Source organism: Danaus plexippus, chromosome 5 (assembly GCF_018135715.1).
Source record: "Danaus plexippus chromosome 5, MEX_DaPlex, whole genome shotgun sequence".
NCBI classification, from domain to species: domain Eukaryota; kingdom Metazoa; phylum Arthropoda; class Insecta; order Lepidoptera; family Nymphalidae; genus Danaus; species Danaus plexippus.
Genome location: NC_083539.1, coordinates 1,811,998 through 1,828,244, shown reverse-complemented (window position 1 = coordinate 1,828,244; position 16,247 = coordinate 1,811,998). Strand labels below are relative to the sequence as shown.

The 16,247-nt window shown below is 32.9% G+C and overlaps 1 protein-coding gene across 1 annotated transcript in view; it reads left to right on the top strand.

The window, feature by feature from the left end:
* The window catches only part of LOC116769237 (CCR4-NOT transcription complex subunit 6), a 103,093-nt gene that overhangs the window by 54,512 nt on the left and 32,334 nt on the right, over positions 1-16,247 (top strand). The gene's annotated exons all lie outside the window — the stretch shown is intronic.

The following is a 16,247-nucleotide window of genomic DNA, read 5'->3' as shown; positions in this document are numbered from 1 at the left end:
CTAAATTTCAATAATGTAATGTTTTTGTACCTCTTTGATACATTCGTTCATTTATCTTATATAGTAACGGATGATTAGTTATCCAAACATTCACTTACGAATCTAATGGAATAGAAAATTGTTTATATAAACATTGTACGTAGTGATATTTCAGCGTTCACAACCAGCAACGAAACCTTCTGAGCGGTGAAAGTGAACGCTTCGGTTGAGAAACCTTAGCGCGTCGGTAAATTGTAAATATTCTTGCCAATGTTTTAATATTTTGATGAGGCAATTATTTTATTATATATCTCACGTTATTAAATTTATATAAATGTTATAAAAATATTCGAATCTATCATTCGAAAACATTTATTTTAAGTAGTCGTAAATAAAGCAATATATATTTGCTATATACTATGTAGCGTGTATCGCAATCCGTGAAGTAACAATGAAATATTTTAATTTAATATACAACAAAGGGTTAGCATCGCAGTTAATTTGGGACATGCAAATCATTCAGTTTCACCTTACGCGCCAGTTAGCAGTGAAATTGGTATACTGACTGGACGAAAAGGGACCTGCCCCGGAATCAACAGAGCGCAGTTCCTCACAAAAGGGGCACCATTTATATGGACATATGTACTTACCAAATAATTCTTTTTTATTCGAATTAAACCTTTGTTCTGTACATGAACTACTTTTGTTAATATGAAATTCTTGTTTAAACTTGTTTCTGGTTAATAGAATATTTATGAGGTGCATTTGTGACACACCATTACAGTTTGATACAAGTTAAATTAATTAATTTAAACTATAAATGTAGTCTTTTCGTTCAATCAAAGTTTCTCGATATCAGAATGTAAATTTAATTTTCAACTAAGTGCTTTTAATTTAACGTGTTCTTATTCATGGTCGTAATAATAAGTATATAAAATTCGTACAGTAATTTAAAAGTCTAATACAGTACAGTATCGGTGCTCTAAAGGCCGACGTGAGTCTGTTAATTCCCGTTAATTCCGCTCTTCGTTGCAGCATCCGTTGAAACGTAGTGAGAGGATTGATTAATTTCCTCCTACGATCCGCTCACGGATAAATTCATCGACTACCAATATGTCTGTACGATACCAGTTTATATTTGGTGTTAGTTTATTATTTAAACGTCTGCCAGTGTACTTTTATATACGCATTGGTTACGGTATATATAGGAATATATACCGGTGTGTAATTAAACGCTTTGAGAGCTAGATGTATTTATAAGGACTAGTTGTTGTCTGGCCGCTGAGGGACAGTTTCACTCGTTTCGTTGCTTCGGCAATTATTTATATAAATAGTTATCTCGGTTTCGCTTTACGTAACATGAATAATGTTTACTTTATCTTGTTTTCTTCTAGTTTTGGGTGACGGCCAATAAATCCGAGTGTTTATGGCGTTTTGATGATATTTCCTGTCTGGAAGCCAGCGGGTTAAGTGATATTTACTATAGCTGCTAAATTTAAATAGAAATACATAACTTGGCAAGACGAGGGATGTTAAATTATATTATAAAGTTCTCAAAAGTTTTGCGTCTCGCTTATCTTTGAATATTAAGACAGTTAATTATGACCTAAGGGTAAAATCGTTAAAGACGTTTTCAAATTATATTTTAATAATTACTCAGTCTATCCAAACTATACTAAGTAATGGTCTTTCTTGTATCATATAACATGAATTTTAAAGCATAGATTGTTTCGCTTGTTGCTTTAACTCGGGAGTCATTAAATTCTAGCAGCGGCGGTATTTAAGACGTAAATCATTACGAAATTAAACCTCTGCGTGAAGAATTACAGATGTATAATTTGAAAGATGTTTACCTTTTACACAGGAGCTGAGTAGTGATTTATGAGATTAGGTTTAATAACAGGCTTGCGACAATTAATACGATGTCATTTAGTTAGAGGACACGCTTTAAAGTAAACAACTAGTAACTCATTTTGAACCAGAATATTTTACTCAATCTGCTGTTTTGTTTTCGTACATTTAATCATAATGTGTTTTTTTACAGTGAACATCAGCCTAATCTCTTTTATATATAGTCTCTATGACGTGAGCGATTTGACAGATGTTCGGACGGTTTAAGGGCAAACTAAAACGGAAAGGAAATAATGACGTTCGAATAATCGACTTACGTCAATAAAGACGGAGCAACGGTTTATATCAATTTGTGATATAATAATTCAATGAAAAGTAAAAAAACATAATATCATACATTCGTTACAAAACTATAAAAGTTTGATTGTCGTCAATTATAGGTAGGTATATATATATGTCTTATTCATTATAATACTTTATGTACATGCAATATTTATTGTAAACATAAACATGATCTAAGTACATATAGCTTCAATTTTAATATGTATAATAGTATTATTATGCTGTATTATTATACGGGAAATGTTTTAAAACATCATGGTCAACTTTCTCGCTGCGTACGATATACATATCTACCACGGAGTCGTAATTATTTTTATGTTACATGCCTTATTGTGTCTGTTCGGGATGGAATCTTTCACCTTAATTTTGAACCAGATATTCTCATCCGATGGACTTGAAATTCCTTGTACACGTTTAATTTGGATGACAATGCATGGCTGGGTGGCGTCATTCTAGATCAAACGTGGCGGAACACCCAAGATGGCGGACAATATGTGCATCAAATGATAGGGATCGCTGAGAATAACTCGTAAAATACTCGAAAATTGTAGTAATTTATTAAGATATTTTATAAATATAAATATTGAATTGAATTGGAAACGTGTATAATGATAATATTGATAAAAATCTATTATTACAACAGTTACTGCTGTACATTGTAAATGTCGGGAGTGTAGATTTTATGTTTATCCCCATGTTATCCAACGCCTTAGTTGTCAGGTATGGTGTGATGAGGCTACCTCCAGTCTTCCGCGGCTGTCGGCTTGTATCAATCGAGTTTATCTTGTTAATTGGATAGCAGCTGTGCCGACGCCAGCGCCACTTGTGATCATTGTTAGCGCTTCGACACTTTCTAAGTTTATCATCCCGTATCTGCCTTTTAATGATGCCCACCGATATTGTTGAACTCCTCTGTGATTCTATACCGCTTTCCCGTTTCACTTATTATACGTAAAGTTTATACTCTCCGTCTTGAGTTATGTTTGTAACAATAGCATTTAAATTATCTATAACAATAATTTATGTATGTGAAATTAATGTTGGTCATATTTAAGTTCCGCACCTTGTAGACTAACTGTACTGAAACGATATACCGAGTGGATCATACGATGGCTAAAGATTCGCAGTTGCTTGCTAATTGGTAGTTTGGTCTCATTGGTTTGATGTGTCTCCACACGCCAAACAAATATCAGAGTTCAAAACGGGATAACAGACAGTGTATAGGTGTTGGTAAACTAATACTACATTCCGGACGGACAGAAGTGTCTACTTTCCTTTTAATATATAAAAATATATTGTAGTCATAAAAAAATATTACTAATTAATCCGACCCATAACGATCTCCTGCGGATTAATGCTCGTTAAAATTCTGACCATTTTCGAAGATTGTTTTTCAATTACCCATAATATTGAGGTATTGTCTGAACGCGTGGGTTATCTGTGAGTGGGACCGCGTGTCTTTTTATTGTCTGGATTAATTTCTGTGTAAGCTTGTGACCCGGTTTCGGGACTAATGCTGCCATTGTAAGAAACAAATTTAATTTAAGATTCTCATCTCTGTCCTCCTGCTAGGGCCGTCTGTGATATACTTTAAGTAATTACAATCTCCACCTAGTTTTGATTCGTGAGTCACGGTCCAGGGGAATGGCTCGCGGTTCATAATCGCTCTGTCCCGTTCAATTATAATGCGTGATACGTCTCGTACATTGTTCCCAATCTGGGCTTCACATCGTCATATACCCATACCTTAAGTCATTTCACATTCTTTAATAAGAGAAATTTCATACAGCCTTTCCCTCTTAAACATAGTCGCAATCAATACAACTCATTGCTTTCGAAGACTTTCAATACAACCCATTATATACATGTTCTGATAAATACACAATCATTCCATTGTGACAGTCAGCTTCGTGAAATGCTCCGTAACGGTCCATTGAACTGGGACACAGTACGTAATCCTATTAGGTGTCTCGTTAATGTGTATTACATTACCGTCGCTCTACATACATGCTGACCTAAATAAACAAATCTTTGGAATCATCTTCATAATGTACACGAGAACCTAACGTTTATATTATGTACACAGGCACATAAATCATATGTCTGTGTACATATAATATAAACGTTATACACACGAATAAAGTTTTCCGTTGTTAAGTAATAATCATTAAGTTCCATGAAAAAATTATCATTACAAATCGTTTTGTCCTTGGCTTGATCGTGAAATAATGAGAACGAATTATATCATTAGACAGGAACATTAATTTCATCCCTATACAGTGTACGGTGAGGAATTAACGATGATTACAACGTATACTCTAAATATCACACTATGATACAAATACTCTTGCTACCGAACAATTAAATTATGTGAATTTCCCACTTTCCTTAAAATAAAATCTTGTAGAAATATTTTTTTGTTAGAATGAATAAGTCATGAACTCGAAACGTGATTTCAATAGTCCAATTATCTCTTTTTTAAGCAAGACGTGGCTATGGTCACAGTTGAAAAGAGTTTCTCAGATTAAGGTTACATATAAGTACACGCAACTCACGTCTGAGAAAATTTTATCATAGTTTTAAAAGGGTATTATGCAAGTGCTTTGATGTTAGATTAAGATTTAATCGTTTTTTGTAACTTTTTTCGGGTCACCCGAAGTAATTATCTTAAAGCCTCATCGAAGTCAACTTGCACCGTTGTTCTACCGATGAGTAATTTAATTAATAGTGCGCTCCTACTTTAATTTATTTTTCGTCATTAAAATACTGTTATGGAAAGATTTAATGGGACAAGTATGTTTTAAAATAATGTTATGCTAATGCTATCATCGTTCAATGTTATATAAAAAAAAAACAATATATAATTTAGAAAGGAAAGGAATTTCAATTAACCTGATATAAATTCAGGAATTTTATCTACGTTTTATAATTAAAGACTACAAAAGTTTTAGAAAAGAAAACGACATAAACGACATTAGTTTAATTTTTTTTTTCTTCTTAATGGCCAATAATGTATATAAAAGTATATATATAACCGTTCTGTTCACTAATTTTGATATTAGAACTGTCAATCCTTAGACTTCTTTCTCGAACCTAAAATTTCATGCGAAATGTAAAAATGGAAAATATCCAAGCCTATTCAAGCGATCTGTCATAAAATGAAAATTCTTATTCCGAAATGGGTCGATGCTTCGTTATTGATGGATGCTGCAGCTAAAAGAAGTGAACCTTTTATAGTCACAAGTAAACCGAATGTTAAGTTAGCCTCGTTTCTTTATAAGCTCTCAGCGAGATGCCATGTGTTGCGTACCAAGGGCGTTTAATCGTCTCTCGAATGCATACTTACGTCGGATCGATACCGGTCATTTAACTAAATGCACTGAAATGTATGTATTTTATTTAGTCGTCTGAGGTTAATATATATTAACAGTACTAGAAGTATTAAATTATTGGCGTTAATAAAAAAAACGCACTTCAGTTTTACTATGTAAATGCTTAAAAGTAAATAAATTTATTGCAATAACCCAGTTCATTGAGACAAGCATAAATCATACAATATTAAATCCAGCTTTACCTGCAGCAATCAGAGCGCGTTTCTAATATTTACACAATCTCGTAACCTTGCCTGAATCAGAGCAAAAATAATATCACATATCTGAACGCGTCGCCATTTTAATTATTTACAATCCTCTTGTAAGTAAAAACAGGCTGCTATTGTGTAAAATAAATATCTAAGACTAACTTCAGTAAAATTTTTTCTTCAATTACATTCTAGGTATTTCAGCGTGGAGCATTATATGTACTCGTATATTTAAAAAAAACATCACTGATGTTTTATTTATTAAGCCGTAAAGAGAATATTTGTTTCTTGACCGCTCTAGCTATATTATAGCACACCGCATTAATATATCCAGATAAGTAATATTTTGAATACGGTAATAAAATACGAATTATCAACAAAGATGATTCAGGAATCCCGTGGGTGTAAAGAAACTGCTTATGTATTACATGTTTTATTATATATTAAGAATACCCGTGGGCATATGCATAGGAAGCGAAAACTTTAGCTTTCTTTTTCTTCCCTGACCTACAACATGAGTCTTGACATCAAATCCAATACAACTTCTTTCTGTTACACAAACTTAAGACTTGTTTGTGAACATCGAAAGTGTACGTGACACATACTCTATTAAATTAATCTAATAAATATTGACCCAACTAGTACTGCACAACATAATGATATGAATGATTTTAGCTTGTACTCGTTTAAATGAACATGAGCACTGCTTTTTTTATTATTTTATTACTACATAATCCCAATGTTTCGGTTCCTTTGCAGCAACCATGATCGAAGGCAGACGAGATGCAAGTGTCTTTTAGGATTATGTATTTATAAAATAATAAAAAAACGCGTATATATATATATATATATATATATATATAAACTAATTATATATGTATTTAAAGTTTTATCCACAGCTTCACTTAAATAAAGCCCAAGGTTTTTGTTCTATCCACAGTCAAAGCCACGCCAAATGTTGAACGAGACTTCATGCATGCGCTACTCGCGAGTCTCCCTGTGTCCATACACTGGTATCTCTGCGTAATTATTCACGTCTTTTGAACCGTGTCGTGTGGGACTTGTACTTAGAAAAAAGTAATACAGATCTAGTTTCCAGCTCGTTTCATTCACGTGAAATGAAAGTAAGAATCAGTGTGGCCTATTTCCAAAATGGGTTATGTTTATCACTTGACTTCTTCATACATGAGGGAATTTGAATAGATTTGTTAACAAAAAAACTTTGATCGTAAGAGAAATGTGTTTTAACTTATATTTTGTTAAATCAAGCTGGGTCTCTATAGTGTTTGAAAGTTTCTTTATTATTTCAGTGATTTTCCTGATATGGAATAGTCATTCTATTAGTGCATACTATCAGTCTTTTGTATATAAATTATAAGTAGGAAAGAAATACTTATAATATTAGTTAAATATTCTTGATAAATATAGACGTTTAAAAATAAAAAATAAACGCAAATTTTCAAATGATATACTATATTTTTTTACACTTACGGCTCTGAGAACACCTTATATTGGCCATTGAACTCTGATTTTCTGCTATCGTTGAAGATTTTATTGATTTCAAAATGTATATTCTCTTCATGAGATATATATTTGATTGCTAGTCGTTAATCATCTTAATTTATAATATCGTACTAATAACAAGTAAACTTGCTGAAGACAAACCGATTGTTTTTATATTAATTATTTCGTCACTGGTTCACTAACTTTTTTATTTTCTTTCAGTACGACATCTAATTGGCAATTTATGTTTGATTTCTCTTTTATAACTAACAAGAGTAATTAAACTGATTTATAACAACAAGTAATGTCGCACTTTTACAATTATTTAGTTTTTAATTGCTATAATTGTCGCGTTATAAAGCCTTTGTGTAACGCCGCCCTTTATTATAACGAACGCTGGGTAAAACAGACGAAGATTATTTATTTTTTTCCTATCACAACCGAAGTTTAATTTACTTACATAAGAATTTATGTTGAAAATTATCCTTCAAGCAAATAAAAATAAAACCGTTATAAGGATGCTGAAAAGTCTGGAAGGTAGTAGTAGTACTAGTTTGATAAACATTACCGTGACGCTCCTTTGGATTGCTCTGACTGTATAGAGCGATTTGATCTGGCTGGAACCGACACCATCAGACTCTACCTGCTTGTGATTCACAAGCTAAATCAACGAGCGAATTACACCTCTGATATCACATATTAGATATAAGTTTAATATATAAGAAAATAAAACTAACGCAAAGAATATAAACATAATAGATTTAAAAATAACACACTGCATATCTCAGAAGTCTCAGGTCACGTCTCACAAGCGATACATATTTTATTGAGAAAAATAAACTGTGAGACAAAGCAATTAATTAGGCATTGTACACATGTAGTACATGCCGATCGTCCTTGATTAATTCTACAGCACCAACATTGAATACAAACAGGACAGATTAGTCACACGTTTCAATGTACAATGTGATGTTCCCAAGAATTCGCGCATCTGATATCAGCTTTAGATGTACCGACCGAGGGACCATCAGTTAGCTTACTTATTCCATCGAGTCCCGGGTTAAGTTGCTATGCGGCATTGTTAGCGTCTACACCCGAAGGCGGAATTCGTTAGATGCTGTTAGCATCGCAGCATTAAGATAATGGTCTCTGATCCCTCTTTAATTTTATAGGTTCCGGCCATTACCCTTAGTTTAAGTTTACTATTCATTATCATAATTTATAACAATAGTTACTGTTCGTTCTCATTAAAGAAACCATTAGGAGTAACTCTTGACGTGTTATTAAATTTAATAACATTAAATGAGACGACAGCATTGTGAAATCCTGTTGATTTATTAATTGAATAATCTATTACATCAGAGAGGCTTAAATGTCACAAAACGATCCGAATAATGCGATAATCTCAACACTAACGTCGCTTGTATGTATTTATAATTATTATTCACGCTAATGACGATCATGAATATTCACTACCCTCCAAGTAATGAATTCATAATATGATTGAGGCTGTACAGCGAGAAACACAATCTGTAATAACAGTACTACGGGTCTTGTTGTTTGATATAATGATGGAAACGTATGAGAAACAATATAATAACCGTGAATCAAACGAATGCCAAGTTGCGTCCCTGTCCAATCAGCACTTGCACATTCTGTCAATCAGAATTGTACTATACATATTCGGGATATTTTTATCAATAAAATACATTAGATGATTTACATTTGTCCTATTAGAATGTTATTATTATTTTAAGAAGATTGTTAAATAGATATAGAACCCAACGTCTACTTTTTATAAATTCAGTTATCTGTTCCAAAGAACAACGATCAGTTGAAAAAATATTTCATTTTTAAACAGACAATTAACAAAAGGCAGCGTCAGAAGTAATTTCTCATGTTTTATGGTCCGATACACACCCTTCCAAAACTTTTTTGACTAAACAGAATGACGGGGATTCTTCTTATTATTTAACCATAAAATACAGCTTTTGAATTCACTTTTGTTCGTTAATTTTGGAAGTGTGAAATATAACATTATTTTAATAAATCTCCCACAGCTTCACATACTCGAAGCGATCCTCTCATTTATCAGTAACAACAAAGAAACTATTACTTACCCACTGTAACTATAGCATAGCTTTATCCTGGTCCAATTTCATTCAAAGGAAAAAGTACATCTTAAACACACCCGCGCATATCGTAGTGAAATATTGTCTAGCTGGGACAGGTTTTGCGCCACTGCAAGGAGACGAATATTAATTGTAGTTTATTACGACATCTGCATGAGGATGATTTAAGCTCTTCCTGGTTTATCTCGACCGTTTTTACTCCAACGTATCAACTAGGATTTCAAATTGTAACGTTGTGTGCGTCCGTGAATAATGGACAAGCCTTAATTCAACCGCCACATAAAATTTCAATAACGAATTGAATACCAATAACACAATCCGCATGGACTCCATAGATGACTTATTTGATACTCGAGAAAAGGTAAAAGAAATTGTATGGCTCCATTAAAATGTCATGTCGTATGCAAATATTGTAGAGATAAATGTTGTATAGCATTTTTTGCGTGTAGATGCATGATAAACTGTTTCTGTGGCCGTGCTATTCGCTGACACACAAGCCAAGTGACACTTAAATGCATCTTTTACATAAATATATTGGATGCCAATGCCGCGAGTGGTTCTGGATCAGGAGTGACGTGTTGCCTGCCTTTCGGCTGGATCGGATTACTGTGACTATTACCTAGCGTGTAGAAATGACTAGTATATATCAAGGTAATAGACTTCTCGAAGGCGATATCATCTATAATGTACAAAAGTAATAAGAACGCCCACGTAGTCTGCATTAACATTGTTTAAGGACCGCTTTGAGGTCAGACTGTTAAAATCAAAGCCGCATTGAAACAAAGAAATAATTGGGGTCGCTGTTAAGAACTCGACTCTGATGTACTAAGGATGTGTCTTTGTTTAAAATTAGAGATCGCAAGTCGTAAAGTAATAATAACATTCTGTCCGCATTGCCATTTGAAGTGATGAATATAATTTATTAGACGCCTGCAATGTGCTTGTTTTAAATAATAATTTAAAAACGTAATTTCGTTTGAAGGATTCCTAGAAGACAACAACATAAGTAATTTAGAAACTTAAAAAAAAAAGAAAATGATAGAAAAATGAAATAAAGTAGTCAACCTTATGCAATTTGTTCAGTGAGCAGATACAACAGTCATTCGAGTCCGTTAATCCTGTCATTTAATTATAAATCCGTTCCCCGATTGATTCAACGATGACTGATCTCAATTATTTATGAGTCAGATGTTCTTGCATACATAACATGAAATTATTAATTACACGCTGCAAATTATTATCTCTGAAAATAATTGCTATTGTATAGATAAACAAAGGGCTAAATCACTATGAAATGATCTCATTTTGATTGTGATTCAGCATTATATATAAAATCTAAGCTCTTTTAATATCAATAATATCTAATTTCATAATAATATATATATATATTTTAACTGTATCAATACGAAATATTTCCAAATAGTTTAGATATAAGAAAAGTGCTTAAATGACAGAAGCATTTTCTCTCAGATTACACTTTATATATAAGTATGGTTAAAATACATAGCCATGTATTGTGGGGTGGAATAAATAGGATGTTTGTTTCTTGTACACTCAAAAACTACTGAGCTCATGTTGATGAAATGTTCACGTAGTGTAGCTAACTAATTAGGATAACATATAGGCTACATTTCCTTCGATAAGGTATTTTAAGTCTTTTGACAGAGGAATTTATGACGCGGTTGATATTACCTTGTTTATCTCTTAATTATTATTCTATCTGAACCGAATGCCGAAAACCATGAAGACAAAGTAGCGGGCTTAATCTAAGAGTATTCGAATTTTTAGAGTGTTCATCAAACTTTAAACTTGTTTTTTTTTGCAGGTAAGCAAAGCATGAAGCCAACAATAACGGTATGCCGTTTTATGTTACCTATTCTATTATAAATTACATGTACTTCTAAAAGGTTAATAAAAATGTTACAACGATGTCTCACTTAAGTATAGTTATCGATTCAAGCTTACGGATGAATTTGTTGAACATTGTAGTCTTTCCTGTTTTATATGTTATAAAGATATTATAATGGAATAACTCGCTTTGAGCAATGTTAATACTATGACTTAACAAGTTGCGGAACTGACTTAGTTGCTAACAAGCGCTCAAGGCGTTCCTAACGCGGATCATTAACATTAGTTAATCGTCTATCTGTATTCCTTACATCATTTACATTTTAAAATTTAACTTGCCATTGTTATAAGATCTGAATTTTATAGTTTTTCTCTACGCTACATTAATGTTTAAAGTGTATTTGTCAAAATTGTACTCTCATAAATATGTAACAGAGAATCAGTGTACGATCAAGGTTTTAGTTCAACAGTAACATTCACGCTAAATGAGGTTCAAAAAATTTAATGTCGCTTCTGTTAACTGCCTGAATCGAGTATTTTCTTAAATTACTCATCTGTTATCAGTTGACATTAGTTCTGTGTACAGCTCTTTTTTTAAATGGTGTCCTTATTAAATATAAGGCGGCACAGAACTATTATCAAGCATTAAGCTATTTATACAATATCTTCATTGGTAAAGCAACTGCAACACGATTAACCGTAGGTTGCAGGTTCAAATCCTGTTCATGGCGATGCATTTTTCATTCTATATTGCCTAATTTAAATTTTAAGTGTAATTGGAACCATTCGAACTTCATTAGAAAGAAACTTGGAGCGTTTTGAAATAGATAACGTTTCGGAATTTAACCTCATTTCGATAGGTATCAAACTAACGAATAAGGTATTACGTAGTGCATGCGAGATTAGTTCCACAATTTAACCGAACTAAGAAAATCCATTTTGAAATCTTCGTTTTTTTATGAAAACTTAATTTCAATACCCACGAAACTGTTCTTAAGTATACATTAAAACACATTCTTCTCAAAACCGTTTACACTGCCTACAACCTTTGAACTGTAGAAAACACTATTTTTAAATATAGTAAGATTCCATCAGATTTTGCTATTAGAATAAATTTCATAAAAACTTCTGAGTGTTTAAAATTCTGTGGCACGATTAGAAGAGGAAATTTAAACTTGGACCGAGAGCGTCCTCACGACCACTGATCCTACGAGTATGTTATTCGTACATCCCATAATAAATTGAATATCATCTCATTATCTTGATTTGAGAGCTTAGGGACGTGCACGGATATGTTTTGAATCCTTCGATATTTCATTCGGAATTTAATTTATCAATGTCTCAGGATCACATCTCTGAGCCCTTGGGAAGATATCTCCACTTAGTTACTTGTATATTTTTTTCCTCCGTTCGATCGAATGCCTACCTGCGAGTATCTTACCTTATCTTCATCTTAATGGCCACGATCTAAACACCGAAAATAGACGAGAAACAGCATTCGCCACGAGCGTATTAGGATTTATAACTTCGACTCGTTGAGTTTATTTTGGCTTTAAATTTTTTTCTCTTTACGGCTCTACGGTAAAAAAACGTATAAGGTTTGTAAGTTCTAGAAAAAAATATGACACAAGAAGCTGGACAGCTATAATGCTATCAACGAAGAATGCATCGAATTTCTCGGTAATTTAACCGTCTTTGTCCGCTGTCCTTGACGTATCACGTTTCGTTTTGAAGGGATGAAAAATAAACTCTAAAGGCGGACTTTCTCTTGTAGGAACTCGTGGGAGGTGAAAGCCTGTCCTTGAGCCTTAACTCTGTTTAAACATCGAGCGACTAGCGGCAAATACTATTTATATCGTGCGCACACATCTTGAAATTCCTAGAATTTGGCTGTTGTTTGTAAAGGAGGAAAAAGTTAGAGTACAATACAAGAGCTAGGTAACGGCATGATATACCTAGAGGTTACGTTCGGTAAGAATAATTAAACCTTTATTCCATGCTCTCCATTGTTTTATTCTACACATTTTGAAATTGAAATTTCGCTTCTTATAAATATTTTACATTAACATAAATGTGAGATTCAAATGCCTTTTAAGAATTTTAAACACCATATGAGGTCTGCTTATATGAACGCTGGATCACCGTGGGCTCGTCGATGTTGATCCCGAAAATTTAAGATGATTAATAGATCGGACACGCCAGACACGATTCATAGTTTATCCCATCTCAGATACATAAATCAGACAGGGCTACAATGAGTTATTCAAATGTTAGTGAGACTGTTACTCTGTGAATCTGACTTTTAAACTTTCCAATTAATTACTTTTTATACTTAATAAGAAAGTTATTCAAATGTCAGAGATAAGCTTTCTGACAAGTCGGGACGGTGAAAGTATAATGCATTATCTATTTGTGATAGAAGACTGTTATTTGAGATGGCTAGAGTAATTGTTACAGCCTATCGGACATCGAATGCATTTGAGCACAATGTAACTTGTAAGATATTACTTATGCCAACTAAATTAATTTAATCGCATATCAAACAGACAGCTATGTCAATATGATTTTATGTACGTAAACAAATGTCATTGTCCTCGAATATCTATTTGAACGCAAATCATATTATACAGGGACATAACGTTTCTGGAAAGATAACTCCCCACTATTGCCTAATTCATTGGACATTTAGTAAATCAAATGTATGGTGATTGTGAGAGACAGTTACGTTGATCGGCATAGCTGCTATTGTATAATATTTGTTTCAATTATAATTTTAAAACCCTCATTGTTAGTCACTAGTAACTTATGTTCGTTTGACAGAAACGTTAAAATAAAGATAATAAACCTTTCCGAGATACGGGCTGACTTATCTTAACTCTATGTGGATATCTTGTTTAAATTAAACAAACTTTTGGGCTCGTCGACTTACTAATGAGGTACTTACGAGGTTTTCCCGGAATAATAAATTCAAATTGTGTTGTATCATAAAAATGTTTTCAATTTATTAACATAACTAGTATATTCATATATATAAAAAAAAAAAGAAACGAAATTAATTTTCATTTCACATACCTTTCGGATTCTGACATTAAAATAATTTTTTCAGTGCTTCTATTTTTCATATCCAAATCCCTAACGCTTCACTCCGACGTTAGCTATTATGATAAAAGCTAAGGGTCCCATTTATCACTTACCATGCCTTGTATTTCATTACTTACCTTCACCCTTTACTTATCTCGGCTGTAAATTAAAGTATTCCTCTTATGCGCGCGTGTCCTGTTACATGAACATATGGTCCAAACTACAAAATGTTTTCCTCGTTTTAGTTTTTGCTTACTTTTTTTGAATTACGGCCAAGTTATTTAATGATGGCCAAGTTATTTAATTACGGCCAAGTTATTTCATTATGGTGAAGTTATTTTTTGGGTGTCTTGATCAAATTCGCTATTAACATTCTGTTAGCGCCACCCCCTAGCGTTGTACAGTTTATACCATGTCGGTCGATTTGGTCGAAATTTGTTTTTTTTTTTAATCACGATTGTTAATAATTTGACGTTAAGTGTATCTTAAACGTTATATAAAAATATACATTAAAGCGTAAATGAAGTTATTGCAGGTGAAACCGCAATAATAGCGAGGGCCTACGTGACAGTTGCACATAATTTTTTTATATGATATTTATTGTTTAATTATTCTAAATAGGAATTTACACTTGCACACGATAAGTTTTTTATATAATGCACTCGGAATATTTTTTTTCAATCATATTAATAAATCGAATAAAATACCTAAAATAAAAGAGTGGCGTATTTCCTATTTTTTTCTTATCATGTCAGTTAACTGCCAATAAATTTGGTCCAGTTGTTTTAGAGTGTATCTGGAACTGACAGACTGACAAAAAAAATATAAAAAATGTATTTTTCTCTAATTTGACGTGTAAATATATACATACAATTATTAATGTAGAATAGAATCAATCCGCACTGTTAGCTGTAAGAAGATTGCTTTTTAGCTACTATAAACGTAATGAAACTGCCTTAAATATTTATTGTTCATTAAAAAGCATCGATTTAGCATAAATAGAATTTAAACAAAATACATAAATAAAATTAGGTAATTGTTTTGCTCGACCCTTTGCTTAATAATAATCTAATGTTAAATTAATACCCAAAAATTTGGTACGCAATGTATACTATACCGAAGAATATTAGGTAAATATATTAGAAGTTTTCTACCAAAAGTGTAAATAAAATATATATCAAAAAACGGGGCCATCACGACACGTACATATCAGTGCTCCGTAAATATTTCCAACATAGAGAGTATTTAGAGAGACTTGACTCGTACCTGAGGGTAAATGACCACTTGACCTATATTTGTGTCCCGACTTTCACCGACGGCCGTTCACCCGGGAACCGACATACCCTGTTCTAATTTCAAATTGAACGCCCAGCGTCCCATTAATGCCACGTCCGAATATTGGCTCGTTCAATTAGTTGGGACCCATTAGAATTACGCGCCTGTACGTCATTCAAAAATAAGACTAAGACCTTATGACTAAGGGGTTAATACACTATTAACACGTTAACCTAGTAAGCGATGTTTTTTATTATGCGTGTTAGTGATAACCTATGACCCCGACTACAATTAAACACATATTACGAAGAAATACTTCATTTCGTTCAAAATGTCACGTAAAGAAATGGAAACTTTATTTCAGTTTAAGTCTCATGAGACATGATCACATAATGAATTGTCATTCACAAATCACTCGCTGCATACCATTTCATACATCACATTTTATCACGGATGCGTAACGATGCAAAAATGTCATAACAGTGTTATTAAACAGACGTAAATAAACACATATGGAACACAACAACGGCTCACGTCTCATAGAGTGTATTTAAACGATACACCAAATATGGCGAGCTTATTGTTTTATATTCACAAAACCATCATTTCGATGCCGCATTCGGCACAATGTGTTCCACCACATCACTATTGTCCGA